Genomic DNA, 13,381 nt, shown 5'->3' with positions numbered 1-13,381 from the left:
TTTGTTTGAGTGACTAAAGTGTGCACATTTGAAGTATTTCTAGTTATTTCAAATATCTACTATAGAGTATATGGGCTGAACCGCTGAAGTATACTTGAAAATAACATATGCCAAGTGGCATCGTCCAAACAGTATTGGAAACTAAATTAAGTAGCCTGGTTCAAAAAATCTCACGAACTTCCTAAAATAAGCCTTGACATTTTGATATGTCAAGTAGTACCTTTTATGTAATCTGCAACCTGTAGCCTCAGATGCTTTGCCATTCTGCAACCTGAAGCTCACGCTAACATCTTAGTTATACTAAAATATTATTTGACTGGATATTATTCTTTGATGACAATGCTCTCCAGGAAAAGGACATGGATACAGCACAATCGGTGAGTGATGCCCTGTACCTTTTACTTACAAGAGCTCCAGGCTGAAGAATATATCCTCTCTTTTACAAGAGCTCCAGGCTGAAGATCAAAGAAGCTCATAAATATGTTTCCATAGCCAGATTTATTGTGATTACTGGGTTGTCTATTCATGATGTAAACTATAATAGTTCAAAGAAGTGTTGTTCTCTCTGTTTTCGATTGAACCGCTATAATAGAGTTTTATATTGCTGTTATTTGACAAATTACAATTTATTATTTTACGTTCGTTTCTATTAATATTAAATGTGAATACTGGTTTGGACGTAATGTTGTTTGGGCCATAAAAAGGCTTCCGGCCCAAATAATATTGACGGGAACAATTTAGAAAAAGAGAGGAAAATGCTAAAAATTATGTACAAATGGAATGTAGCAGAGTGAAAGCCCAAATTAGAGTTGACAGTGATAAGGCCCACTATAGAAATGGATTGTAAGAAGGCACGGCCTAGAAAAAAAAGGCTGAAATATTGGATTCGGCCCATGTAGACGCTGGAATAGGACTGGGCTGATTTCGATCCACGACCATATTATTTGGTCACATATTTGCCACGTAGGATTCGCCAAGTAGGATCTGACGTGGACATACTAAATTGCCCATGACCAAAATTTTGGTCGTAGAATCTACGACCATCTATTTTGGTCATAGTCCTCTATGACTAATACAAAATAAAGGTCGTTGTGAGCCGTTAGTGACGCTCAACTGGCGACCAACCGTTTTTAGTCACGACGTGGTCATAAATGATACACAATGACCTTACTGTGACAAATATGGAGGGTCATGAGTTAGCATATTTCTTGTAGTGGGAGTGATGAGTGAGTAGTTCACCCCTGGACTATGGGTCCATAGCAGTAGCTAGATGGTTGTCTTCTCCTCATTGTGCTTCATTGTTGGATCTTGTGAGCTGCCTAACATGATCAAGATCATCTATCTGTAATACTCTATGTTGTGTTTGTCGGGATCCGATGGATAGAGAATACCATGTTATGTTAATTATCAAGTTATTACATATGTGTTGTTTATGATCTTGCATGCTCTCCGTTACTAGTAGAGGCTCTGGCCAAGTGTTTGCTTTTAACTCCAAGAGGGAGTATTTATGCTCGATAGTGGGTTCATGCCTGCATTGACACCTGGGACGATGACGATGAAAGTTCTAAGGTTGTGTCTGTGTCTGTTGCCACTAGGGATAAAACATTGGCGCTATGTCCGAGGATGTAGTTGTTGATTACATTACGCACCATACTTAATGCAATTGTATGTTGCTTTGCAACTTAATACTTGGAAGGGGTTCGGACGATAACCTGAAGGTGGACTTTTTAGGCATAGATGCGGTTGGATGGCGGTCTATGTACTTTGTCGTAATGCCCAATTAAATCTCACTATACTTATCATGACATGTATGTGCATTGTTATGCCCTCTCTATTTGTCAATTGCCCGACTGTAATTTGTTCACCCAACATGCTTTTATCTTATGGGAGAGACACCTCTATTGAACTGTTGACCCCGGTCCATTCTTTTAATACTGAAATACAAATCTGCTGCAATACTTGTTTTACTGTTTTCTCTGCAAACAAACATCTTCCACACAATTCGGTTAATCCTTTGTTACAGCAAGCCGGTGAGATTGACAACCTCACTGTTTCGTTGGGGCAAAGTACTTTGGTTGTGTTGTGCAGGTTCCATGTTGGCGCCGGAATCTCTGGTGTTGCGCCGCACTACATCCCGCCGCCATCAACCTTCAACGTGCTTCTTGACTCCTACTGGTTCGATTAAACCTTGGTTTCTTACTGAGGGAAACTTGCCGCTGTGCGCATCACACCTTCCTCTTGGGGTTACCAACGGACGTGTCAACTACACGCATCAGTGGTGCATGGGCACCATGGCTCGGCCATGCACAAGAAGAAAGAAGAGGGAAGGAAAGAATAAAAAGAGGGGGGGGGTACATGGTGTATGAGTGCCATACATGCAAGGCATGGCCGGCTCACCTTTGGTGCATTCCTACATGAGCCACGGTATTGACTAAGGTGGAAAAATTTGATCAGCTAGGTGACGGTGTGGTTGATGGCAAGGTCTAAGATTGAGTTTGGTGAAGATCGGAATTTCTATGCTCATGGTCAATTTTGAATGAAATTTATTAGATGAAGTTTTTGAGTTCAAAGTGTGCTCTACTTGCATAACAATGCATAGTAGGTTTTTTTTTCAAAGCTATTTGGTAATAAAATGGTGTATCTATATGCACCATGCATTTTGTTAAAAAGAAGGAATAGATTAAATATTTTAATAGAAAGTATTTTTGGGTTGAAGAAAATGAGATGATACAAGACACCATCCACATTTCCTATTTTAAAGGTTTGAAAAGCTATGATAAAACTAGGATTAGTTTTGTAGTGAAAATTTGAGAATAATCTTAAATAGGAATTTTGGCAAGTAAAATAATTTGGGAGAAGTGATCTCAAGGGTAGAGGGTGGCTACATAATGTACCCATCATTCCACTCTTGGTTTTGTGAAGAGTAAAGAAAAACAAGAGGTAAAATAGGATGAAGTGATCTAGTGCTGAATTAGTGGATAGGGTGCAAGATCAAGTGGAAATAAGAATTGCAAGTGGAGGATGTGACATGCAAGACGTGGAAGTTGCGAGAGGGTGTTGCATAGATGAGATCCATGCATTGAGGTCAGTAATAACAATGGTGGTTGTTTAGATATCAGCTCGCCAAAGTTGGGATCTTATAAGTAGGCACACTCATGTTGCCATCGGGAGGGAGGTTTGATGTAGTAAAAAGAAAAACAATTCTTCCTAAGCCACACATGTGTTTTATTTAGTGAGTTGCTTGTTTAACCACTAGAGGTGTTGTTATTAAGGGTAGCTCAAAACAAAACTCAACAAGCAAATCAAGACAATTCACCTACCAACAGATCAAGGCAATTCATCATAACAAACAGATCAAGGCAATTCATGTTAATTAGTCTATAGAAAAAGTTTTTGTTCCCCCTAATTTTTGCACTTTGGATAATTAAACAAGCTTGCAAAAAGTTGGGGTGTTACACGGGTTGAAGGATCCAGTAGCACGTAGGGTGTAGTTTGCTAGCCCTAGATAAGATGTTCCGGGGATCAACTTCATGTTGGTTTTTAGGCCTTGTCTAGGGTTGGTTTATTATCACCGTGCGTGGCTTCCAAGCTCAATCACGCGTAGAATGTTCCGATTATGTGGTGAAAACCCTAAATCATCGTAGGTCGTTTTAGTTCTATATTGATCAAGCAGGACCACCATGTGATCGTAGAACTCATACGAATCATGGGTGGATCGGCTCCTTGAGCCGATTCACAGGATAACCTGAGAGCCGATCGAGGCTCGTATTTAATGTTTACGTGTATGCCATGCGGGAAACTAAGCGAAGCAAATCCATCACATTGCCGACCGGGTATAGGTCGGGTGGCACGCCCTTGCACCAGCATCGGACGTGCGTGCCGAGGCTTTGCGGGCCGTCGCTCGAGGGACCAGGGCCAGCCGCAGTTCTGGGAGCCTCCCGGCACTACTGTGTTGCCCGTCGTTGCTCGCCGGTGGGTTTCTGACCGCAACAGGAACGGCCGACGTTCCTCCAGAGCTGGCCCGAGGTGCTTTGAGAATCGGTTCCTGCAAGAACGCGACGTCGACCAGGTAACCAAACGGACCGAAAAAAGCTACGATGGGCCAAGGGGCATGCAGCCTACTAACCGCGCCCTAGAGGTCAGATATCTGTGTACAGCTGCTGCAATATACATCCACAGCATACTAGGGCGCCCGTATAGGTATAGACCGATATCGCTACTATAGTACGTCTACAGTGCTAGGGTGGATAACACAAAGCCAACGGTTACCACAGAAACATCATGATGTGACAGGATCAAAGGAGCATGTCATGGGATTAGAAGCCGAATATCCTCCATCTCTAGAGCCCCTCTTGCGTGCACAGTGACAAGGGCGTCGTCGTCTGGTCCATTGCGCCATTTTCACACACGGCATGGCCGGGAGGACACGAGCGCGAGGGCCGTGCGCAACGGGACACCGTGACAGCTAGAACCAGCACGGGCATTGCGGCGTTGCTCGGCTGGGCGTTGGTCCCATGACGCGCCCTGCTGCAGGCCGGTGTCCGCGCTACCTTCCCCGATCGGAGACGGCAACGTGATGTCGCATGCGGATCAGATCAGAGCGTATCCTATGCCCTCGGGTGAGGGCACTGCAAGCTCGGCACAGGCGAAGAGCCGACCTGGGAACCTGCGTGGGCTCCGCCGACCGCCGGTGAGCAGCTGCGTGTACTGATAGACACCGATCATAGATATCTAAATCCTAGTGAAGGCTTGAAACATATTGATGCGCTCTCAGCTCATGCCCCACTCCTGCTCAACTCTAGGGTTAGGGCACCTACGATGGTTGATAAGACTATCTTATCTTAGATATGCCGCTCCCCTCCCGAGCGGCGGCGGAGCCCTCCTGAAACCTTAGTAGCCCCCCCCCCCCCACCCCACCCCCATCCCCCACGCCTCAGGTCGCCGTTCGTGCCGACTCAAGAGGCGGTGGTGACGCCCAACCCGTCGAAGGATGGAGAGGGCTCCATGGCTGCGCATCACGTGAGGCGGTGGGGCGCAGGCTAGGGACGCCAGGCGGCAAGTGGGTGGCGCGTGGCGATCGTCATCTTCGGCGGTGGTTTGGTGGTGGCGGTCCGATCTTGGCCAGATCTAGGCCCACTTGGGTCCAATCAGCGCAGGAGGGCCATGGATTCGGCCACGTCGGCAGTGCTCTGTGCCGCCTTATTCTCCATTGTCGGTCCGACAGGAGTGACTGGCAGCGTGGGGGCTGCTAGTCTTGCAAATAATGGAGGTGGTCCTAGGATTCTTCTCGCGACAAGATGAAGATCTGCCAGCCTGTCCCCATCGATCTGGTGGGAGTGTCGTGTTCTGGAAGGCTCTGCCAGTGTACTCTACTGGTTGCATCATGCCTACGGTTTGTTGGATCGGATGGGATTAGGTCGTGGGTATCCATGTTTTGTCTGACCGTTTGGTTTCAGATGTAGCGCTGCGAAGCTCCGTTGGCTATTATCATCATGGGGTGTACTTTCTCTCCCATGATGAAGTCAGCTGGCGGAGAATGCCATGGAAGTCGAGATCTGGGGACTAGCAATGATGAATCAACTCTTCATGGTGATGATGAATTTGCTTGCTAATCTGTAATTTAAAGGAGGATCGGCTTCAAAAGTGGGGGTGACAACACATGAGAAGTTCAACGTCCTACCTTTCAGGGTGAAAATCCAAGGTCTGGCCTTAATTAGCTGTGTCTGGCATCTTGTTAAAAGAAAATGCTTTGTTGCAGAGGCTATGTGTGTAGTTCGTATCTCCACGATATTAATATATGATTTTTATCAAAAAAAAAGATATTGCAATTGATTAGGGAAGATAAAATAACATGTTATACAATGAATTATTTCTTAGTGTTACTTTTAATAATTATAGTTTGCATGCTCCATGAATTATGACATGATTAAAAAATAGCTATAGAACATCTCGTGCAATGAATAAAAATGGCTTATCTTTTTAAATAACATATCATCTGCATCATTAGACTAATCCACTTTTTCCGCGTGTGAAAAAGTATATTTCGTGGGACGCTTACATTGCCAAGTGCAACCATCTTGGCCTAACATTCTAAGATGGTTCTTTTTTTGTAACAAAATCGTTTGATTACGAAAGGGGCTTCTAATTAATACCAATTGCGACAACTAGGGGTATGATGCCGGAAGCGTCTTTACATGGGCCACATTCGGGTCATTAATTATTTTATACTAGATTTTAATGTGCGCCTTGGCGCACGATCCCGTGAGACTAATTGTAGGAGGGAAAATGATAATAAATTTTCTGAGATTTTAAAACATGTAGCGAACCACACAAAATTACAAATAGAAGAACATTCATTTATTTACCACCAGGGAAACATATATAAGAAAAATATATTATACCAACTAATGGTTGTTCATTCTGCCGAGAGCAACGAAAACAAGTGAACACCAAAGGCCACAACATGGTCTTTAAAAGCCATGGCAGAGAGGACATATAGAAAAGATAAGCAGATTACATATCATCTGATAGCACGCCGACTAACTAAGAGGATCTACAGAGCCAATAGAACCAACGCAAGACACAGTCATCCAAACTAAGAGACCGCCAGAACAATAGCACACCGCGCAAGTCCTATAGGCTTGCATTCCCTCGTAGTTTTAGTCATGAACATGAATCCATACAAACCCTGCAATAAGTGTGCAACTTGCACGGCTGATTCCTGGCACTGAGATCGCGAACTAAACGACACAGTTGACCAAAAAAGAACCGGGTGAGCCCGGCTCCCTCCTGGACAACAATGATCTCAAGCTCCATGCCTCCATGGATGGAACCATCACCGCCCACCTCACGTAGGTTCTTGGGTCTAAATGCATTCATCTTCTAGGTATAACCCTGAAATGAGAACATAAAAAACAATAGTGATTTAATAATTTGGAAGAAAGAGCTAGGAAAACAAATAAGTGTTATAAAAAAATCTATTCTATGCAAAGGCAAACAAAAATGCTGACATATAGCAAAGACCATCGCACTACTTGTTCTGACAGAAAATTAAGTAATTCGCGAAAGGGAACCTAGACCGGCAATATGTGTGTCGGATGGACCAGAGCACAGTTCATACTACAAAATGCTACTCGGTAAGCTATTTGTCTGTGAGAGTGATATGAACTGTGTCAAGAGAGGCGAGATAAGAAAAAACACAAGTATGTGAGAACCTCCAAACCAATAGATATATGATGTGGCAACACAAACTCTTGAGCATACATAACCATCATCTTCTTTGAATATAAAAGTTTCACTTTCTGCAAGCATAACCTAGATGACAAGAGGGGATAATGGTGGAAATGATTAAAGGTTAGGCATAGAAGAAGTTTTCGATTGCAGTATTTTCCTTTCTTTAACACACATATAAATGACACCTCCTCTTCCACCTTTTTATCCATTTTAAATTAAATTCAAGCTATTAAATTTGTAGACATATGTAATATGAAATTTTTATAACAATGATAGAAAGACATATACTGCAAAGTTCGGTTCTTGCTATGCCCTAACCATTCTAGTTCTGTTAGTCTATCACCTTATTAACCCTTAATTACTTTGAGCAAAACAAATTGGCATAGGACCGCATATTACTCTCATCTGATGGTTCAGTTTGGGAAAACGTATGTTAGTTGAAATCATGCTCTATGGATTGGGAAGCCTATTAAAAAAAAGTGGTATTGGAGAATAAACCTGAATGTGAGGGCACGGGAATTAGCACACTACAACCATTCAGCTGTCATTGGAGCATTTTAAGCCAGATTTTGAGTAGCATAAATTAGATTGGAAGAAGACCTAAAATAAACAACCCGGTTAAAATTTGGTGCCTACTTTTCCAACACATCAAGAAAGAAAATACTTGAGCCCGTGCGAGGTAAAGATCAGCAAGTAAAACAAAAAAAAAAGTAGACTGCAAGAAGACGTAAGCACATCTAGCTAAGCATAAGAGCAAGGTGGTTACCACTTTAGTATAAAACCAACATCGGATCCTAAAGCTTACTCACAGTAGAGGAGGATAATCCAGCAGTAAATGTACCACCCGAGGTAGCTCTCAGGCAACAATTTTCAGTAAGATGACAACATGCAAAAAGAAGGAAGAATAGAGGAACCATACCAAGCAAAATTCTAGAGAAGCAAATCCTCAAGGCACAGGAAAGTAGAAAGTGCAAAGGTGCACCAGAAAGGGAGAAACCGGATATAAATCAGTGGACAGAAGCATAGCATAATAACACAAATCAAGCATGAATAAATCGCAACCATCACATGTCATACAATATGTGAAGCACAATTCAAGAAATAAGTCTAGAACGTTGTGCATGTACCTGGTGTGGTGGTGTCAGGCTGCATCAGCGTTGTTACTTCAGCCTTTTATCCCCAGTTCCCCACTAACTTTCTGAGCTGCTGAAGGAAGAAGGGGATTATCAGCCAACACACACACACACATAAAAAAAAACAGAGAGAGGGAAACAGACATGTAGATCAACAGCGATGTTGAGATTCATCCCCAAGCACCTGATCTCATGATGGTGGCAGCATACAGGTTGTGAGGCGGCAGATAAGGCCAGAATCAACACAGCCGGAGGTGAAGATGTTAAGATAGAACTTCTGGGAGATATAGTAGTTGTTGAGCCGGATACATTCGGGGTGGCTGGCGGGCAGTTTACCTTGGCTCGATGTACTTGCCCTTCTCTATGATGGCGTCGGCCACGATCCTCCTGCAATTAGATATAGTTAAATTGCATATATACAATCACATACACCAAATCTCTCAATGAAGATCAATGTTAGGCAGTCATTTTTTCTGATAAATAAAAGGTGCAATATAAGTAATTTAAATTTGAAAAACAACCCACTTTTGGTTCTTCATATTTGTTCAACAACAAAAATTAAAAGAGCATAAAACAAAATCGAGACCAACTGCGTGGATTTCTATCGAACAAACACAACGTGCACAAACAAAAAGGATTTGTCATTTGCAGGGATTAAATCGAGAGAGAATCACAAGGAAAGAAAGGGATTTGGGTACCTAAGTTCCATTTGAGATCAGCCATAGCAACCACCTGTGTTACTCCATGAAGACAAGAGAACACCACAAATAACCTGCAAAGTAAATTAATGACATGCCGAAAATCCAAATGGTCAAAGGCAAAACCAAATCGACCACCGTGACAATGAACTCCTAATCGAGCAAAACTTTTAGTTATTGTAGACACCAGACATAATTCCCAACAACTCAGAAAAAAGTTCTGATATATATAGCCATTGTAAACACCAACAACAGCTTGGAAGACAACATGCTCATCAGTACCAATTTAACCATACAAATGCAAGCAGATCTACTTTCATAGATTTAATGTGCGCTCATCTATCTGTGAGGAAACAATGGTCACATGGTTAATTAGCAGCCACCAGGCAGTAATACGAACATGAAAAAATAACGCTAAACGGAAGAAGATATCAGAAGTTGCAAACCTGCACAAAGTTATGATAGTTAAAACCTATAAACTCGAAAGAAGGCAAAGGGAAACAGAAAACTATTCTGATGTTTCAGATTATTGTTTCATGATGAACGGCTCAAAGTGTCCAGCTTTCAGAATGTAGTGCCTAATATATGAAATGGTAGTGTCCAGAGGTAAAATAAATTGTGCTCATAAGGGATTCATCCCCCTCCTATCATTGCTCATATTTTAAAAACCATAGAGCAGCAGAAGGTAGTAACTGCTCAATGTAATAGTATAGGAATTTACCTAATCTATAAGCATCACATGCGGAAATTAATTTTGATTCTTTGCAAAATATAGCAGCTGATGAGCTAGAAGAGCAACTATAGCAGCATGGGAAGCTGCTCCAGGAGGCCGTCCGTGCTCAGGTTTCTCGACCTTCTCTTACCAACGAAACAAATCAATCAAGTATCAAACCATGATGACACGAGTAAAACTTAAATAGGAACAACTGGTTTAGAAGAAGTTTCAAGTAAAGTCACGAACCTTGAGAGATATATTTGCCGCTGGTGCCAGCGTTGGAGGCATGGACCCCCTAACTCATGAGCCAGAGTATGCGCACACCCTCATACTGTCATACACGATCACCGCAAGCTGGTAAACGTGTTTTCTCAACTGTCCACAACAATTGAGCAATATTTACTGCCACGATGCAACGGTTAAGCAGCCAACCAAGCAATATTTAGAATATAACAACAAGCACTGTACCTCTTATAAACTGAGTCCATCAACATGAACCAATCTAAAAATTTGACTACCCAAGTGAAAATTGGTGTAGACATATATCCAGAAACAAAGAGAAGTTCCTAAAATTATCCCAGTAATTCACATTCACGGAGATCAATGGCTTAGTTCCGCATCATTTGTTCTCAACGGTTTAAAATGCCTAACGCCAAGCAAGCTACCTTGATAACTTCTCTAGGAATAAGAAACTTTGTAATACTGGCAGCTGTCTAGACATTGTAATACCGGCAGCAGTCCAGTTAGCACCAGCGCCACAGAAGCAAACCTAGCCAGCATCTGGTCCATATCTTCTTCTCTGCCAGGACTGTAAGAAAAGACACAAACCAAGCCTATTTGTTTAGAATTCACAACGATAATTATATACGACATTTCTTATGATTCATCATGGATAATAAAAAATATGGACAGAGTGCTCGCTCACCGTCTGCGGCCACGGGCATCTTTAGAGGGTGGTAAGCGGTGGAGCTCATCGACACTGATGCACATGAGGTGAGGAGAAGGCACTGCAGCTTGGCGGCATGTCATCGAGCGAGCTGCCGAGGTACACCCGCACTAGCTTGATGCTGAAATTCCATGGCTGTTTATAGTCCCTGCATCAGCTAGTCGGGTGAATTGTTGTTTATACTCACTACACCACATCAGACTCATATGGTAGCATTTGAAGAAAAACTCACCTTGGTCTCGCAAGCCTTTATCACCCTGCTGGTACAGTGAATTGTCGTTCTCACAATTCACACCCTCCTCATCACCTATGGCAAGAAGAACAAAAAGATCCAAATAGAAGGCAAATAAGTCACTCATTCAACAATTATTTGTTCTCTGCACAAATATAGTAAAATGCCATGATTATGAATGCATGATGCACATGACATGATAATACAGAGCAATTAATTTGAGTTCATCACGAGCAAGCGAATATCAAATGAGTATCATAAGAATAGGCAAATGATCCATCGCATACATGCATTTTCAAGTATATATACAACAGTGGTAAAACTAACATCACTGTGTAGATGAAGTTAAAATATGAGTACAGAAATTTGATTCACTCATTTTGGAGATTCCTATCTCAAGATATGGAATTTATAAGTTTGCATAATTTGAAATACTACGTATTAAGGCACAAACTCTTCTTGGGTTTTTACAGACATGATCATGCAACCAACATCAAACCAAAATGTAGATATTACCATGAATTTTCTAGGAGTTTTACAAGTTGCATGTACAAAGAAACAAAACTTGCAGAAGTGGCTGGCTGTTATCTTCTGTCTAGAGGAGGACGAAGAAGTTCAGTTCGTGAACCCTGAACTTCGAACAGAGCTGCAGAGAATGGTGGATTTCGACCGGTTTTCTGAACTAAATCGCGAACCATTTGTTGCGTTTAAAAGTTGGGAACATAGTGAATCTACAGGAAGTCTCACATCGACAAAATATCGCTGGAGAACAACTGAAAGCATGCACGAACAGCAGCACATAAGGGAGCTTGCAGGGCAACACACCCAGCATGCCAGCAGAAGCATGGACGAAAGGCTACAAACCACGAATTCAAGCGGGATAACGAGCACTAGGGGGTAGGGAGCTCACCATAAACCCAATGCAAAAGTCAACCAAGGAGGAAGAGGCTCCGGTGGTCAATGTCGTTGGCAGCAGGTTGACGATGGCGTTCAGTTCAGGGCAGCAGGCCAGCAGCTCGATGCAGGTGACCATCTGAAGCAACGTGTACATCAAAAAAAATGCACCACGGTACAGAGAAGTTAAAGGACATGGTGGTTTGACAAGAGTCTTACCGGAACTGTCGGACACGTCACCGGAGTGTGGTCGGAGTCGGAGAAGATGATACCTGATCTCATTGGTTGCTACGAGATACAGCGAGAAATCCGGTCCCTGAGAAACAGCATAGCAAGGCGAACAAACTGACGCAAACAGGATCCTCGGAGCTTGCCTGCACGGAACTCGCCGGCGGCAATGGCGTCGAGGCGGCTCGGTCGATCTAGGGTTACAGGAGGTCGGGGAAGAGGGGGAAAATGGGGCTGAAGCTCCAGGGAGGCTTAAGTAGGGGTAGGGGAACGGCCTGGATGGCCTAGGCATCAATGAACGGCGAGCAGTACGCCGCTGCACTACCCGGTGGAGTCTGCGGTCTGCCACGAGGAAGACGACCACTGGTGAGTCTCGTTTCTGAAACTGAAACTCTTTTCTGAAACTGAAAACTGCTCTCTGTTTTGAAGTAGTTGGGCAATCAAACGAGCTCAGAAATTTTTGAAAATTTTACACAAGCAATATATAACTATTTTTGGCATCCAGTAAAATTTTCAGCTCAAACGGAATTGATTTGAATGGTTTACAAAATTGAGAACAGTGCAGCCAGAATTTGACAAAACCTGAAAACTGAATTATATAGCTAGTATTTTGAGTTGAAAAACTAAAACTATAAAGATATTTTGATGTACCTTAAGTAAAATAACAGTGGGTACATTGCAAGATAATATAAACCACACAGGCAAGATGATCCAAACAATTTATATTTTTCACGAAAACGCAAAAGTCTTGCGTTTCGAACTTTCGATGCATTGTTAGAAAAAGAAGGTTATATGTAAAAGTCCAAGAAAGGACCAACACAACCGTAAAACTAAACCCAACTAGCTAAACTAGGGGAGAAGCTGACGAAGACCCGGCTCCCGCGCCCGTCCATTGTCGCGCCTCGGCCTTGATGTCGTTGAATAAGGATGCAACCGAGGGACGCGTGTTGTCGAAGACCGTCGCATTTCGGTGCTTCCATATCCCCCATGCGGTGAGCATGATTATCGATGAAGTGGCCTTGCGCAACTGGCGAGGGACGGTCCGCACCACCAGCGACCACCATTCCGCAAAGTCGCCCTCCACCGTGGGGGGTCCAGAAGTAGATCTGAACCAGACTGTCCTGGAGAAGGAGTAACCGGTGAGGATATGCGCCATAGTCTCTTCGTACTGGTCGCAAAGCATGCACCTAGGCGCATGTGGTAAACCACGTCGTGCCAGCCGCTCACTCGTTCAACACCTGTCAAGGCAAGCCAACCACACAAAGAACTTCACCCTAGGCGGCGTCTAGGATTTCCAGTTAA

General features: G+C 43.1%; 2 long non-coding RNA genes across 4 annotated transcripts; both read right to left on the bottom strand.

Moving 5' to 3' along the window:
* Nucleotides 1-6,342: 6,342 nt before the first annotated feature.
* LOC124675395 lies at nt 6,343-7,833 on the bottom strand. The gene is made up of 2 exons (XR_006993269.1): nt 7,732-7,833; nt 6,343-6,894 (listed from the first exon to the last, which is right to left on the bottom strand). It is a non-coding gene; the product is annotated as an uncharacterized LOC124675395 (long non-coding RNA).
* A 639-nt stretch (nt 7,834-8,472) lies between these two features.
* LOC124675268 lies at nt 8,473-12,442 on the bottom strand. 3 transcript variants are annotated; one of them, XR_006993256.1, is made up of 9 exons: nt 12,071-12,442; nt 11,868-11,990; nt 10,958-11,032; nt 10,705-10,873; nt 10,248-10,587; nt 10,026-10,154; nt 9,786-9,917; nt 9,065-9,138; nt 8,473-8,753 (listed from the first exon to the last, which is right to left on the bottom strand). It is a non-coding gene; the product is annotated as an uncharacterized LOC124675268 (long non-coding RNA). The 3 variants fall into 3 exon arrangements; XR_006993240.1 differs by having other exon boundaries at nt 10,026-10,587; XR_006993246.1 differs by lacking the exon at nt 9,786-9,917 and having other exon boundaries at nt 10,026-10,587.
* Nucleotides 12,443-13,381: the final 939 nt, after the last annotated feature.

This window comes from Lolium rigidum, chromosome 1, assembly GCF_022539505.1.
Source record: "Lolium rigidum isolate FL_2022 chromosome 1, APGP_CSIRO_Lrig_0.1, whole genome shotgun sequence".
In the NCBI taxonomy this organism is placed as follows: domain Eukaryota; kingdom Viridiplantae; phylum Streptophyta; class Magnoliopsida; order Poales; family Poaceae; genus Lolium; species Lolium rigidum.
This window is presented reverse-complemented; position numbering and strand designations above follow the sequence as displayed.